We start from the raw sequence: 16,372 nt of genomic DNA, 5'->3' as shown, positions 1-16,372 counted from the left end.
AGGGTAATAGTGGAAAAAGTAATGTCTCCAAATATAAACTACACAGAATCATTCTGTGAAACTTCTTTCTGATCTGTGCATTCAGCTAACAGAGTTAAACCATACTTTTGATTGAGCAGATCTGAACACTCTTTCTGTAGAAAATGCAACTGGACATTTGGAGCGCTAAGAGAGTAGTAGTGGAAAAAGGAATATATTCAAATATAAACTACACAGAAGCATTCTGTGAAACTTCTTTCTGATCTGAGCATTCAGCTAACAGTGTTAAACCATACGTTTGATTGAGCAGTTTTGAAACACTCTGTCTGTAGAAAATGCAACTGGACATTCGTAGCGCTAAGTGGGTAATAGTGGAGAAAAGAATATGTTCAAATATAAACTACACAGAAGCATTGTATGAAACTTCTTTCTGTTCTGTGCATTCAGCTAACAGAGTTGAACCTTACTTTTGATTGAGCCGTTGTGAAACACTCTTTCTGTAGAAACTGCAATTGGACATTCTGAGCGCTAAGAGGAATCTATTGGGAAAAATAATATCTTCAAATAAAAACTACACAGAAGCATTGTGTGAAACTTATTTCTGATATGTTCATTAAGCTAACAGAGTTAAACCATACTTTTGATTGTGCAGTTCTGAACACTCTTTCTGAAGAAAATGCAAGTGGACATTCGGAGCGCTAAGAGGGTAATAGTGGAAAAAGGAATGTCTTCAAATATAAACTACACAGAATCATTCGGTGAAACTTCTTTCTTATCTGTGCATTCAGCTAACAGAGTTAAACCATACTTTTGATTGAGCAGATCTGAACACTCTTTCTGTAGAAAATGCAACTGGACATTTGGAGCGCTAAGAGCGTAGTAGTGGAAAAAGGAATATATTCAAATATAAACTACACAGAAGCATTCTGTGAAACTTCTTTCTGATCTGAGCATTCAGCTAACAGAGTTAAAACATACTTTTGATTGAGCAGTTTTGAAACACTCTGTCTGTAGAAAATGCAACTGGACATTCGTAGCGCTAAGTGGGTAATAGTGGAGAAAAAAATATGTTCAAATATAAACTACACAGAAGCATTGTATGAAACTTCTTTCTGTTCTGTGCATTCAACTAACAGAGTTGAACCTTACTTTTGATTGAGCCTTTCTGAAACACTCTTTCTGTAGAAACTGCAATTGGACATTCTGAGCGCTAAGAGGACTCTATTGGGAAAAATAATATCTTCAAATAAAAACTACACAGAAGCATTGTGTGAAACTTATTTCTGATATGTTCATTAAGCTAACAGAGTTAAACCATACTTTTGATTGCGCAGTTCTGAACACTCTTTCTGTAGAAAATGCAAGTGGACATTCGGAGCGCTAAGAGGGTAATAGTGGAAAAAGGAATATATTCAAATATAAACTACACAGTAGCATTCTGTGAAAACATTTTCTGTTCTGTGCATTCAGCTAACAGAGTTGAACCTTACTTTTGATTGAGCCGTTGTGAAACACTCTTTCTGTAGAAACTGCAATTGGACATGCTAAGCGCTAAGAGGCCTACATTGGGAAAAAGAATATCTTCAAATAAAAACTAAACAGATGCATTCTGCGAAACTTATTTCTGATCTGTAAATTCAGTTAACAGATATAAAACATATTTTTGATTGAGCAGTTATGAAACACTATTTTTGTAGAAAATGCAAGTGGAGATTCGGAGCGCTAAGAGGGTAATAGTGGAAAAAGGAATGTCTTCAAATATAAACTACACAGAATCATTCGGTGAAACTTCTTTCTGATCTGTGCATTCAGCTAACAGAGTTAAACCCTACTTTTGATTGAGCAGATCTGAACACTCTTTCTGTAGAAAATGCAACTGGACATTTGGAGCGCTAAGAGCGTAGTAGTGGAAAAAGGAATATATTCAAATATAAACTACACAGAAGCATTCTGTGAAACTTCTTTCTGATCTGAGCATTCAGCTAACAGAGTTAAACCATACTTTTGATTGAGCAGTTTTGAAACACTCTGTCTGTAGAAAATGCAACTGGACATTCGTAGCGCTAAGTGGGTAATAGTGGAAAAAAGAATATGTTCAAATATAAACTACACAGAAGCATTCTGTGAAACTTCTTTCTGTTCTGTGCATTCAACTAACAGAGTTGGAAATTACTTTTGATTGAGCCGTTCTGAAACACTCTTTCTGTAGAAACTGCAATTGGACATTCTGAGCGCTAAGAGGCCTATATTGGGAAAAAGAATGTCTACAAATAAAAACTACACAGAAGAATTGTGTGAAACTTCTTTCTGTTCTGTTTGTTCAACTAAAAGAGTTGAACCTTAGTTTTGATTGAGCCGTTCTGAAACACTCTTTCTGTAGAAAATGCAAGTGGAGATTCGGAGCGCTAAGAGGGTAATAGTGGAAAAAGTAATGTCTCCAAATATAAACTACACAGAATCATTCTGTGAAACTTCTTTCTGATCTGTGCATTCAGCTAACAGAGTTAAACCATACTTTTGATTGAGCAGATCTGAACACTCTTTCTGTAGAAAATGCAACTGGACATTTGGAGCGCTAAGAGAGTAGTAGTGGAAAAAGGAATATATTCAAATATAAACTACACAGAAGCATTCTGTGAAACTTCTTTCTGATCTGAGCATTCAGCTAACAGAGTTAAACCATACTTTTGATTGAGCAGTTTTGAAACACTCTGTCTGTAGAAAATGCAACTGGACATTCGTAGCGCTAAGTGGGTAATAGTGGAGAAAAGAATATGTTCAAATATAAACTACACAGAAGCATTGTATGAAACTTCTTTCTGTTCTGTGCATTCAGCTAACAGAGTTCAACCTTACTTTTGATTGAGCCATTCTGAAACACTCTTTCTGTAGAAACTGCAATTGGACATGCTAAGCGCTAAGAGGCCTACACTGGGAAAAAGAATATCTTCAAATAAAAACTACACAGATGCATTCTGTGAAACTTATTTCTGATCTGTAAATTCAGTTAACAGAGATAAAACATATTTTTGATTGAGCAGTTATGAAACACTCTTTTTGTAGAAAATGCAAGTGGAGATTCGGAGCGCTAAGAGGGTAATAGTGGAAAAAGGAATGTCTTCAAATATAAACTACACAGAATCATTCGGTGAAACTTCTTTCTGATCTGTGCATTCAGCTAACAGAGTTAAACCCTACTTTTGATTGAGCAGATCTGAACACTCTTTCTGTAGAAAATGCAACTGGACATTTGGAGCGCTAAGAGCGTAGTAGTGGAAAAAGGAATATATTCAAATATAAACTACACAGAAGCATTCTGTGAAACTTCTTTCTGATCTGAGCATTCAGCTAACAGAGTTAAACCATACTTTTGATTGAGCAGTTTTGAAACACTCTGTCTGTAGAAAATGCAACTGGACATTCGTAGCGCTAAGTGGGTAATAGTGGAAAAAAGAATATGTTCAAATATAAACTACACAGAAGCATTCTGTGAAACTTCTTTCTGTTCTGTGCATTCAACTAACAGAGTTGGAAATTACTTTTGATTGAGCCGTTCTGAAACACTCTTTCTGTAGAAACTGCAATTGGACATTCTGAGCGCTAAGAGGCCTATATTGGGAAAAAGAATGTCTACAAATAAAAACTACACAGAAGAATTGTGTGAAACTTCTTTCTGTTCTGTTTGTTCAACTAAAAGAGTTGAACCTTAGTTTTGATTGAGCCGTTCTGAAACACTCTTTCTGTAGAAAATGCAAGTGGAGATTCGGAGCGCTAAGAGGGTAATAGTGGAAAAAGTAATGTCTCCAAATATAAACTACACAGAATCATTCTGTGAAACTTCTTTCTGATCTGTGCATTCAGCTAACAGAGTTAAACCATACTTTTGATTGAGCAGATCTGAACACTCTTTCTGTAGAAAATGCAACTGGACATTTGGAGCGCTAAGAGAGTAGTAGTGGAAAAAGGAATATATTCAAATATAAACTACACAGAAGCATTCTGTGAAACTTCTTTCTGATCTGAGCATTCAGCTAACAGTGTTAAACCATACGTTTGATTGAGCAGTTTTGAAACACTCTGTCTGTAGAAAATGCAACTGGACATTCGTAGCGCTAAGTGGGTAATAGTGGAGAAAAGAATATGTTCAAATATAAACTACACAGAAGCATTGTATGAAACTTCTTTCTGTTCTGTGCATTCAGCTAACAGAGTTGAACCTTACTTTTGATTGAGCCGTTGTGAAACACTCTTTCTGTAGAAACTGCAATTGGACATTCTGAGCGCTAAGAGGAATCTATTGGGAAAAATAATATCTTCAAATAAAAACTACACAGAAGCATTGTGTGAAACTTATTTCTGATATGTTCATTAAGCTAACAGAGTTAAACCATACTTTTGATTGTGCAGTTCTGAACACTCTTTCTGAAGAAAATGCAAGTGGACATTCGGAGCGCTAAGAGGGTAATAGTGGAAAAAGGAATGTCTTCAAATATAAACTACACAGAATCATTCGGTGAAACTTCTTTCTTATCTGTGCATTCAGCTAACAGAGTTAAACCATACTTTTGATTGAGCAGATCTGAACACTCTTTCTGTAGAAAATGCAACTGGACATTTGGAGCGCTAAGAGCGTAGTAGTGGAAAAAGGAATATATTCAAATATAAACTACACAGAAGCATTCTGTGAAACTTCTTTCTGATCTGAGCATTCAGCTAACAGAGTTAAAACATACTTTTGATTGAGCAGTTTTGAAACACTCTGTCTGTAGAAAATGCAACTGGACATTCGTAGCGCTAAGTGGGTAATAGTGGAGAAAAAAATATGTTCAAATATAAACTACACAGAAGCATTGTATGAAACTTCTTTCTGTTCTGTGCATTCAACTAACAGAGTTGAACCTTACTTTTGATTGAGCCTTTCTGAAACACTCTTTCTGTAGAAACTGCAATTGGACATTCTGAGCGCTAAGAGGACTCTATTGGGAAAAATAATATCTTCAAATAAAAACTACACAGAAGCATTGTGTGAAACTTATTTCTGATATGTTCATTAAGCTAACAGAGTTAAACCATACTTTTGATTGCGCAGTTCTGAACACTCTTTCTGTAGAAAATGCAAGTGGACATTCGGAGCGCTAAGAGGGTAATAGTGGAAAAAGGAATATATTCAAATATAAACTACACAGTAGCATTCTGTGAAAACATTTTCTGTTCTGTGCATTCAGCTAACAGAGTTGAACCTTACTTTTGATTGAGCCGTTGTGAAACACTCTTTCTGTAGAAACTGCAATTGGACATGCTAAGCGCTAAGAGGCCTACATTGGGAAAAAGAATATCTTCAAATAAAAACTAAACAGATGCATTCTGCGAAACTTATTTCTGATCTGTAAATTCAGTTAACAGATATAAAACATATTTTTGATTGAGCAGTTATGAAACACTATTTTTGTAGAAAATGCAAGTGGAGATTCGGAGCGCTAAGAGGGTAATAGTGGAAAAAGGAATGTCTTCAAATATAAACTACACAGAATCATTCGGTGAAACTTCTTTCTGATCTGTGCATTCAGCTAACAGAGTTAAACCCTACTTTTGATTGAGCAGATCTGAACACTCTTTCTGTAGAAAATGCAACTGGACATTTGGAGCGCTAAGAGCGTAGTAGTGGAAAAAGGAATATATTCAAATATAAACTACACAGAAGCATTCTGTGAAACTTCTTTCTGATCTGAGCATTCAGCTAACAGAGTTAAACCATACTTTTGATTGAGCAGTTTTGAAACACTCTGTCTGTAGAAAATGCAACTGGACATTCGTAGCGCTAAGTGGGTAATAGTGGAAAAAAGAATATGTTCAAATATAAACTACACAGAAGCATTCTGTGAAACTTCTTTCTGTTCTGTGCATTCAACTAACAGAGTTGGAAATTACTTTTGATTGAGCCGTTCTGAAACACTCTTTCTGTAGAAACTGCAATTGGACATTCTGAGCGCTAAGAGGCCTATATTGGGAAAAAGAATGTCTACAAATAAAAACTACACAGAAGAATTGTGTGAAACTTCTTTCTGTTCTGTTTGTTCAACTAAAAGAGTTGAACCTTAGTTTTGATTGAGCCGTTCTGAAACACTCTTTCTGTAGAAAATGCAAGTGGAGATTCGGAGCGCTAAGAGGGTAATAGTGGAAAAAGTAATGTCTCCAAATATAAACTACACAGAATCATTCTGTGAAACTTCTTTCTGATCTGTGCATTCAGCTAACAGAGTTAAACCATACTTTTGATTGAGCAGATCTGAACACTCTTTCTGTAGAAAATGCAACTGGACATTTGGAGCGCTAAGAGAGTAGTAGTGGAAAAAGGAATATATTCAAATATAAACTACACAGAAGCATTCTGTGAAACTTCTTTCTGATCTGAGCATTCAGCTAACAGAGTTAAACCATACTTTTGATTGAGCAGTTTTGAAACACTCTGTCTGTAGAAAATGCAACTGGACATTCGTAGCGCTAAGTGGGTAATAGTGGAGAAAAGAATATGTTCAAATATAAACTACACAGAAGCATTGTATGAAACTTCTTTCTGTTCTGTGCATTCAGCTAACAGAGTTCAACCTTACTTTTGATTGAGCCATTCTGAAACACTCTTTCTGTAGAAACTGCAATTGGACATGCTAAGCGCTAAGAGGCCTACACTGGGAAAAAGAATATCTTCAAATAAAAACTACACAGATGCATTCTGTGAAACTTATTTCTGATCTGTAAATTCAGTTAACAGAGATAAAACATATTTTTGATTGAGCAGTTATGAAACACTCTTTTTGTAGAAAATGCAAGTGGAGATTCGGAGCGCTAAGAGGGTAATAGTGGAAAAAGGAATGTCTTCAAATATAAACTACACAGAATCATTCGGTGAAACTTCTTTCTGATCTGAGGATTCAGCTAACAGAGTTAAACCATACTTTTGATTGAGCAGTTTTGAAACACTCTGTCTGTAGAAAATGCAACTGGACATTTGGAGCGCTAAGAGAGTAGTAGTGGAAAAAGGAATATATTCAAATATAAACTACACAGAAGCATTCTGTGAAACTTCTTTCTGATCTGAGCATTCAGCTAACAGAGTTAAACCATACTTTTGATTGAGCAGTTTTGAAACACTCTTTCTGTAGAAATTGCAATTGGACATTCTGAGCGCTAAGAGGCCTCTATTGGGAAAAATAATATCTTCAAATAAAAACTACACAGAAGCATTGTGTGAAACTTATTTCTGATATGTTCATTAAGCTAACAGAGTTAAACCATACTTTTGATTGCGCAGTTCTGAACACTCTGTCTGTAGAAAATGCAAGTGGACATTCGGAGCGCTAAGAGGGTAATAGTGGAAAAAGGAATATATTCAAATATAAACTACACAGTAGCATTCTGTGAAAACTCTTACTGTTCTGTGCATTCAGCTAACAGAGTTGAACCTTACTTTTGATTGAGCCGTTCTGAAACACTCTTTCTGTAGAAACTGCAATTGGACATGCTAAGCGCTAAGAGGCCTACATTGGGAAAAAGAATATCTTCAAATAAAAACTGCACAGATGCATTCTGTGAAACTTATTTCTGATCTGTAAATTCAGTTTACAGAGATAAAACATATTTTTGATTGAGCAGTTATGAAACACTCTTTTTGTAGGAAATGCAAGTGGAGATTCGGAGCGCTAAGAGGGTAATAGTGGAAAAAGGAATGTCTTCAAATATAAACTACACAGGATCATTCGGTGAAATTTCTTTCTGATCTGTGCATTCAGCTAACAGAGTTAAACCATACTTTTGATTGAGCAGATCTGAACACTCTTTCTGTAGAAAATGGAACTGGACATTTGGAGCGCTAAGAGAGTAGTAGTGGAAAAAGGAATATATTCAAATATAAACTACACAGAAGCATTCTGTGAAACTTCTTTCTGATCTGAGCATTCAGCTAACAGAGTTAAAACATACTTTTGATTGAGCAGTTTTGAAACACTCTGTCTGTAGAAAATGCAACTGGACATTCGTAGCGCTAAGTGGGTAATAGTGGAGAAAAGAATATGTTCAAATATAAACTACACAGAAGCATTGTATGAAACTTCTTTCTGTTCTGTGCATTCAACTAACAGAGTTGAACCTTACTTTTGATTGAGCCTTTCTGAAACACTCTTTCTGTAGAAACTGCAATTGGACATTCTGAGCGCTAAGAGGACTCTATTGGGAAAAATAATATCTTCAAATAAAAACTACACAGAAGCATTGTGTGAAACTTATTTCTGATATGTTCATTAAGCTAACAGAGTTAAACCATACTTTTGATTGCGCAGTTCTGAACACTCTTTCTGTAGAAAATGCAAGTGGACATTCGGAGCGCTAAGAGGGTAATAGTGGAAAAAGGAATATATTCAAATATAAACTACACAGTAGCATTCTGTGAAAACATTTTCTGTTCTGTGCATTCAGCTAACAGAGTTGAACCTTACTTTTGATTGAGCCGTTGTGAAACACTCTTTCTGTAGAAACTGCAATTGGACATGCTAAGCGCTAAGAGGCCTACATTGGGAAAAAGAATATCTTCAAATAAAAACTACACAGATGCATTCTGCGAAACTTATTTCTGATCTGTAAATTCAGTTAACAGAGATAAAACATATTTTTGATTGAGCAGTTATGAAACACTATTTTTGTAGAAAATGCAAGTGGAGATTCGGAGCGCTAAGAGGGTAATAGTGGAAAAAGGAATGTCTTCAAATATAAACCACACAGAATCATTCGGTGAAACTTCTTTCTGATCTGTGCATTCAGCTAACAGAGTTAAACCATACTTTTGATTGAGCAGATCTGAACACTCTTTCTGTAGAAAATGCAACTGGACATTTGGAGCGCTAAGAGCGTAGTAGTGGAAAAAGGAATATATTCAAATATAAACTACACAGAAGCATTCTGTGAAACTTCTTTCTGATCTGAGCATTCAGCTAACAGAGTTAAACCATACTTTTGATTGAGCAGTTTTGAAACACTCTGTCTGTAGAAAATGCAACTGGACATTCGTAGCGCTAAGTGGGTAATAGTGGAAAAAAGAATATGTTCAAATATAAACTACACAGAAGCATTCTGTGAAACTTCTTTCTGTTCTGTGCATTCAACTAACAGAGTTGGAAATTACTTTTGATTGAGCCGTTCTGAAACACTCTTTCTGTAGAAACTGCAATTGGACATTCTGAGCGCTAAGAGGCCTATATTGGGAAAAAGAATGTCTACAAATAAAAACTACACAGAAGAATTGTGTGAAACTTCTTTCTGTTCTGTTTGTTCAACTAAAAGAGTTGAACCTTAGTTTTGATTGAGCCGTTCTGAAACACTCTTTCTGTAGAAAATGCAAGTGGAGATTCGGAGCGCTAAGAGGGTAATAGTGGAAAAAGGAATGTCTCCAAATATAAACTACACAGAATCATTCTGTGAAACTTCTTTCTGATCTGTGCATTCAGCTAACAGAGTTAAACCATACTTTTGATTGAGCAGATCTGAACACTCTTTCTGTAGAAAATGCAACTGGACATTTGGAGCGCTAAGAGAGTAGTAGTGGAAAAAGGAATATATTCAAATATAAACTACACAGAAGCATTCTGTGAAACTTCTTTCTGATCTGAGCATTCAGCTAACAGAGTTAAACCATACTTTTGATTGAGCAGTTTTGAAACACTCTGTCTGTAGAAAATGCAACTGGACATTCGTAGCGCTAAGTGGGTAATAGTGGAGAAAAGAATATGTTCAAATATAAACTACACAGAAGCATTGTATGAAACTTCTTTCTGTTCTGTGCATTCAGCTAACAGAGTTGAACCTTACTTTTGATTGAGCCGTTCTGAAACACTCTTTCTGTAGAAACTGCAATTGGACATGCTAAGCGCTAAGAGGCCTACATTGGGAAAAAGAATATCTTCAAATATAAACTACACAGATGCATTCTGTGAAACTTATTTCTGATCTGTAAATTCAGTTAACAGAGATAAAACATATTTTTGATTGAGCAGTTATGAAACACACTTTTTGTAGAAAATGCAAGTGGAGATTCGGAGCGCTGAGAGGGTAATAGTGGAAAAAGGAATGTCTTCAAATATAAACTACACAGAATCATTCGGTGAAACTTCTTTCTGATCTGAGGATTCAGCTAACAGAGTTAAACCATACTTTTGATTGAGCAGTTTTGAAACACTCTGTCTGTAGAAAATGCAACTGGACATTCGTAGCGCTAAGTGGGTAATAGTGGAGAAAAGAATATGTTCAAATATAAACTACACAGAAGCATTGTATGAAACTTCTTTCTGTTCTGTGCATTCAACTAACAGAGTTGAACCTTACTTTTGATTGAGCCTTTCTGAAACACTCTTTCTGTAGAAATTGCAATTGGACATTCTGAGCGCTAAGAGGCCTCTATTGGGAAAAATAATATCTTCAAATAAAAACTACACAGAAGCATTGTGTGAAACTTATTTCTGATTTGTTCATTAAGCTAACAGAGTTAAACCATACTTTTGATTGCGCAGTTCTGAACACTCTGTCTGTAGAAAATGCAAGTGGACATTCGGAGCGCTAAGAGGGTAATAGTGGAAAAAGGAATATATTCAAATATAAACTACACAGTAGCATTCTGTGAAAACTCTTACTGTTCTGTGCATTCAGCTAACAGAGTTGAACCTTACTTTTGATTGAGCTGTTCTGAAACACTCTTTCTGTAGAAACTGCAATTGGACATGCTAAGCGCTAAGAGGCCTACATTGGGAAAAAGAATATCTTCAAATAAAAACTACACAGATGCATTCTGTGAAACTTATTTCTGATCTGTAAATTCAGTTTACAGAGATAAAACATATTTTTGATTGAGCAGTTATGAAACACTCTTTTTGTAGGAAATGCAAGTGGAGATTCGGAGCGCTAAGAGGGTAATAGTGGAAAAAGGAATGTCTTCAAATATAAACTACACAGAATCATTCGGTGAAACTTCTTTCTGATCTGTGCATTCAGCTAACAGAGTTAAACCACACTTTTGATTGAGCAGATCTGAACACTCTTTCTGTAGAAAATGCAACTGGACATTTGGAGCGCTAAGAGCTTAGTAGTGGAAAAAGGAATATATTCAAATATAAACTACACAGAAGCATTCTGTGAAACTTCTTTCTGATCTGAGCATTCAGCTAACAGAGTTAAACCATAGTTTTGATTGAGTAGTTTTGAAACACTCTGTCTGTAGAAAATGCAACTGGACATTCGTAGCGCTAAGTGGGTAATAGTGGAGAAAAGAATATGTTCAAATATAAACTACACAGAAGCATTGTATGAAACTTCTTTCTGTTCTGTGCATTCAACTAACAGAGTTGAACCTTACTTTTGATTGAGCCTTTCTGAAACACTCTTTCTGTAGAAACTGCAACTGGACATTCTGAGCGCTAAGAGGCCTATATTGGGAAAAAGAATGTCTACAAATAAAAACTACACAGAAGAATTGTGTGAAACTTCTTTCTGTTCTGTTTGTTCAACTAAAAGGGTTGAACCTTAGTTTTGATTGAGCCGTTCTGAAACACTCTTTCTGTAGAAAATGCAAGTGGAGATTCGGAGCGCTAAGAGGGTAATAGTGGAAAAAGGAATGTCTCCAAATATAAACTACACAGAATCATTCTGTGAAACTACTTTCTGATCTGTGCATTCAGCTAACAGAGTTAAACCATACTTTTGATTGAGCAGATCTGAACACTCTTTCTGTAGAAAATGCAACTGGACATTTGGAGCGCTAAGAGAGTACTAGTGGAAAAAGGAATATATTCAAATATAAACTACACAGAAGCATTCTGTGAAACTTCTTTCTGATCTGAGCATTCAGCTAACAGAGTTAAACCATACTTTTGATTGAGCAGTTTTGAAACACTCTGTCTGTAGAAAATGCAACTGGACATTCGTAGCGCTAAGTGGGTAATAGTGGAGAAAAGGATATGTTCAAATATAAACTACACAGAAGCATTGTATGAAACTTCTTTCTGTTCTGTGCATTCAACTAACAGAGTTGAACCTTACTTTTGATTGAGCCTTTCTGAAACACTCTTTCTGTAGAAACTGCAATTGGACATTCTGAGCGCTAAGAGGCCTCTATTGGGAAAAATAATATCTTCAAATAAAAACTACACAGAAGCATTGTGTGAAACTTATTTCTGATATGTTCATTAAGCTAACAGAGTTAAACCATACTTTTGATTGCGCAGTTCTGAACACTCTTTCTGTAGAAAATGCAAGTGGACATTCAGAGCGCTAAGAGGTTAATAGTGGAAAAAGGAATATATTCAAATATAAACTACACAGTAGCATTCTGTGAAAACTCTTACTGTTCTGTGCATTCAGCTAACAGAGTTGAAACTTACTTTTGATTGAGCCGTTCTGAAACACTCTTTCTGTAGAAACTGCAATTGGACATGCTAAGCGCTAAGAGGCCTACATTGGGAAAAAGAATATCTTCAAATATAAACTACACAGATGCATTCTGTGAAACTTATTTCTGATCTGTAAATTCAGTTAACAGAGATAAAACATATTTTTGATTGAGCAGTTATGAAACACTCTTTTTGTAGGAAATGCAAGTGGAGATTCGGAGCGCTAAGGGGGTAATAGTGGAAAAAGGAATGTCTTCAAATATAAACTACACAGAATCATTCGGTGAAACTTCTTTCTGATCTGTGCATTCAGCTAACAGAGTTAAACCATACTTTTGATTGAGCAGATCTGAACACTCTTTCTGTAGAAAATGCAACTGGACATTTGGAGCACTAAGAGCTTAGTAGTGGAAAAAGGAATATATTCAAATATAAACTACACAGAAGCATTCTGTGAAACTTCTTTCTGATCTGAGCATTCAGCTAACAGAGTTAAACCATACTTTTGATTGAGCAGTTTTGAAACACTCTGTCTGTAGAAAATGCAACTGGACATTCGTAGCGCTAAGTGGGTAATAGTGGAGAAAAGAATATGTTCAAATATAAACTACACAGAAGCATTGTATGAAACTTCTTTCTGTTCTGTGCATTCAACTAACAGAGTTGAACCTTACTTTTGATTGAGCCTTTCTGAAACACTCTTTCTGTAGAAACTGCAATTGGACATTCTGAGCGCTAAGAGGCCTATATTGGGAAAAAGAATGTCTACAAATAAAAACTACACAGAAGAATTGTGTGAAACTACTTTCTGTTCGGTTTGTTCAACTAAAAGAGTTGAACCTTAGTTTTGATTGAGCCGTTCTGAAACACTCTTTCTGTAGAAAATGCAAGTGGAGATTCGGAGCGCTAAGAGGGTAATAGTGGAAAAAGGAATGTCTCCAAATATAAACTACACAGAATCATTCTGTGAAACTTCTTTCTGATCTGTGCATTCAGCTAACAGAGTTAAACCATACTTTTGATTGAGCAGATCTGAACACTCTTTCTGTAGAAAATGCAACTGGACATTTGGAGCGCTAAGAGAGTAGTAGTGGAAAAAGGAATATATTCAAATATAAACTACACAGAAGCATTCTGTGAAACTTCTTTCTGATCTGAGCATTCAGCTAACAGAGTTAAACCATACTTTTGATTGAGCAGTTTTGAAACACTCTGTCTGTAGAAAATGCAACTGGACATTCGTAGCGCTAAGTGGGTAATAGTGGAGAAAAGGATATGTTCAAATATAAACTACACAGAAGCATTGTATGAAACTTCTTTCTGTTCTGTGCATTCAACTAACAGAGTTGAACCTTACTTTTGATTGAGCCTTTCTGAAACACTCTTTCTGTAGAAACTGCAATTGGACATTCTGAGCGCTAAGAGGCCTCTATTGGGAAAAATAATATCTTCAAATAAAAACTACACAGAAGCATTGTGTGAAACTTATTTCTGATATGTTCATTAAGCTAACAGAGTTAAACCATACTTTTGATTGCGCAGTTCTGAACACTCTTTCTGTAGAAAATGCAAGTGGACATTCAGAGCGCTAAGAGGTTAATAGTGGAAAAAGGAATATATTCAAATATAAACTACACAGTAGCATTCGGTGAAAACTTTTACTGTTCTGTGCATTCAGCTAACAGAGTTGAAACTTACTTTTGATTGAGCCGTTCTGAAACACTCTTTCTGTAGAAACTGCAATTGGACATGCTAAGCGCTAAGAGGCCTACATTGGGAAAAAGAATATCTTCAAATAAAAACTACACAGATGCATTCTGTGAAACTTATTTCTGATCTGTAATTTCAGTTAACAGAGATAAAACATATTTTTGATTGAGCAGTTATGAAACACTCTTTTTGTAGGAAATGCAAGTGGAGATTCGGAGCGCTAAGGGGGTAATAGTGGAAAAAGGAATGTCTTCAAATATAAACTACACAGAATCATTCGGTGAAACTTCTTTCTGATCTGTGCATTCAGCTAACAGAGTTAAACCATACTTTTGATTGAGCAGATCTGAACACTCTTTCTGTAGAAAATGCAACTGGACATTTGGAGCACTAAGAGCTTAGTAGTGGAAAAAGGAATATATTCAAATATAAACTACACAGAAGCATTCTGTGAAACTTCTTTCTGATCTGAGCATTCAGCTAACAGAGTTAAACCATACTTTTGATTGAGCAGTTTTGAAACACTCTGTCTGTAGAAAATGCAACTGGACATTCGTAGCGCTAAGTGGGTAATAGTGGAGAAAAGAATATGTTCAAATATAAACTACACAGAAGCATTGTATGAAACTTCTTTCTGTTCTGTGCATTCAACTAACAGAGTTGAACCTTACTTTTGATTGAGCCTTTCTGAAACACTCTTTCTGTAGAAACTGCAATTGGACATTCTGAGCGCTAAGAGGCCTATATGGGGAAAAGAATGTCTACAAATAAAAACTACACAGAAGAATTGTGTGAAACTTCTTTCTGTTCGGTTTGTTCAACTAAAAGAGTTGAACCTTAGTTTTGATTGAGCCGTTCTGAAACACTCTTTCTGTAGAAAATGCAAGTGGAGATTCGGAGCGCTAAGAGGGTAATAGTGGAAAGAGGAATGACTCCAAATATAAACTACACAGAATCATTCTGTGAAACTTCTTTCTGATCTGTGCATTCAACTAACAGAGTTAAACCATACTTTTGATTGAGCAGATCTGAACACTCTTTCTGTAGAAAATGCAACTGGACATTTGGAGCGCTAAGAGAGTAGTAGTGGAAAAAGGAATATATTCAAATATAAACTACACAGAAGCATTCTGTGAAACTTCTTTCTGATCTGAGCATTCAGCTAACAGAGTTAAACCATACTTTTGATTGAGCAGTTTTGAAACACTCTGTCTGTAGAAAATGCAACTGGACATTCGTAGCGCTAAGTGGGTAATAGTGGAGAAAAGAATATGTTCAAATATAAACTACACAGAAGCATTGTATGAAACTTCTTTCCGTTCTGTGCATTCAACTAACAGAGTTGAACCTTACTTTTGATTGAGCCTTTCTGAAACACTCTTTCTGTAGAAACTGCAATTGGACATTCTGAGCGCTAAGAGGACTCTATTGGGAAAAATAATATCTTCAAATAAAAACTACACAGAAGCATTGTGTGAAACTTATTTCTGATATGTTCATTAAGCTAACAGAGTTAAACCATACTTTTGATTGCGCAGTTCTGAACACTCTTTCTGTAGAAAATGCAAGTGGACATTCGGAGCGCTAAGAGGGTAATAGTGGAAAAAGGAATATATTCAAATATAAACTACACAGTAGCATTCTGTGAAAACTCTTACTGTTCTGTGCATTCAGCTAACAGTGTTGAACCTTACTTTTGATTGAGCCGTTCTGAAACACTCTTTCTGTAGAAACTGCAATTGGACATGCTAAGCGCTAAGAGGCCTACATTGGGAAAAAGAATATCTTCAAATAAAAACTACACAGATGCATTCTGTGAAACTTATTTCTGATCTGTAAATTCAGTTAACAGAGGTAAAACATATTTTTGATTGAGCAGTTATGAAACACTCTTTTTTTAGAAAATGCAAGTGGAGATTCGGAGCGCTAAGAGGGTAATAGTGGAAAAAGGAATGTCTTCAAATATAAACTACACAGAATCATTCGGTGAAACTTCTTTCTGATCTGTGCATTCAGCTAACAGAGTTAAACCATACTTTTGATTGAGCAGATCTGAACAGTCTTTCTGTAGAAAATGCAACTGGACATTTGGAGCGCTAAGAGCGTAGTAGTGGAAAAAGGAATATATTCAAATATAAACTACAGAGAAGCATTCTGTGAAACTTCTTTCTGATCTGAGCATTCAGCTAACAGAGTTAAACCATACTTTTGATTGAGCAATTTTGAAACACTCTGTCTGTAGAAAATGCAACTGGACA

This window comes from Symphalangus syndactylus, chromosome X (assembly GCF_028878055.3).
Source record: "Symphalangus syndactylus isolate Jambi chromosome X, NHGRI_mSymSyn1-v2.1_pri, whole genome shotgun sequence".
Classification (NCBI taxonomy): Eukaryota; Metazoa; Chordata; class Mammalia; order Primates; family Hylobatidae; genus Symphalangus; species Symphalangus syndactylus.
The sequence above is the reverse complement of the archived record's forward strand: the minus strand, read 5'-3'. Positions refer to the sequence as shown.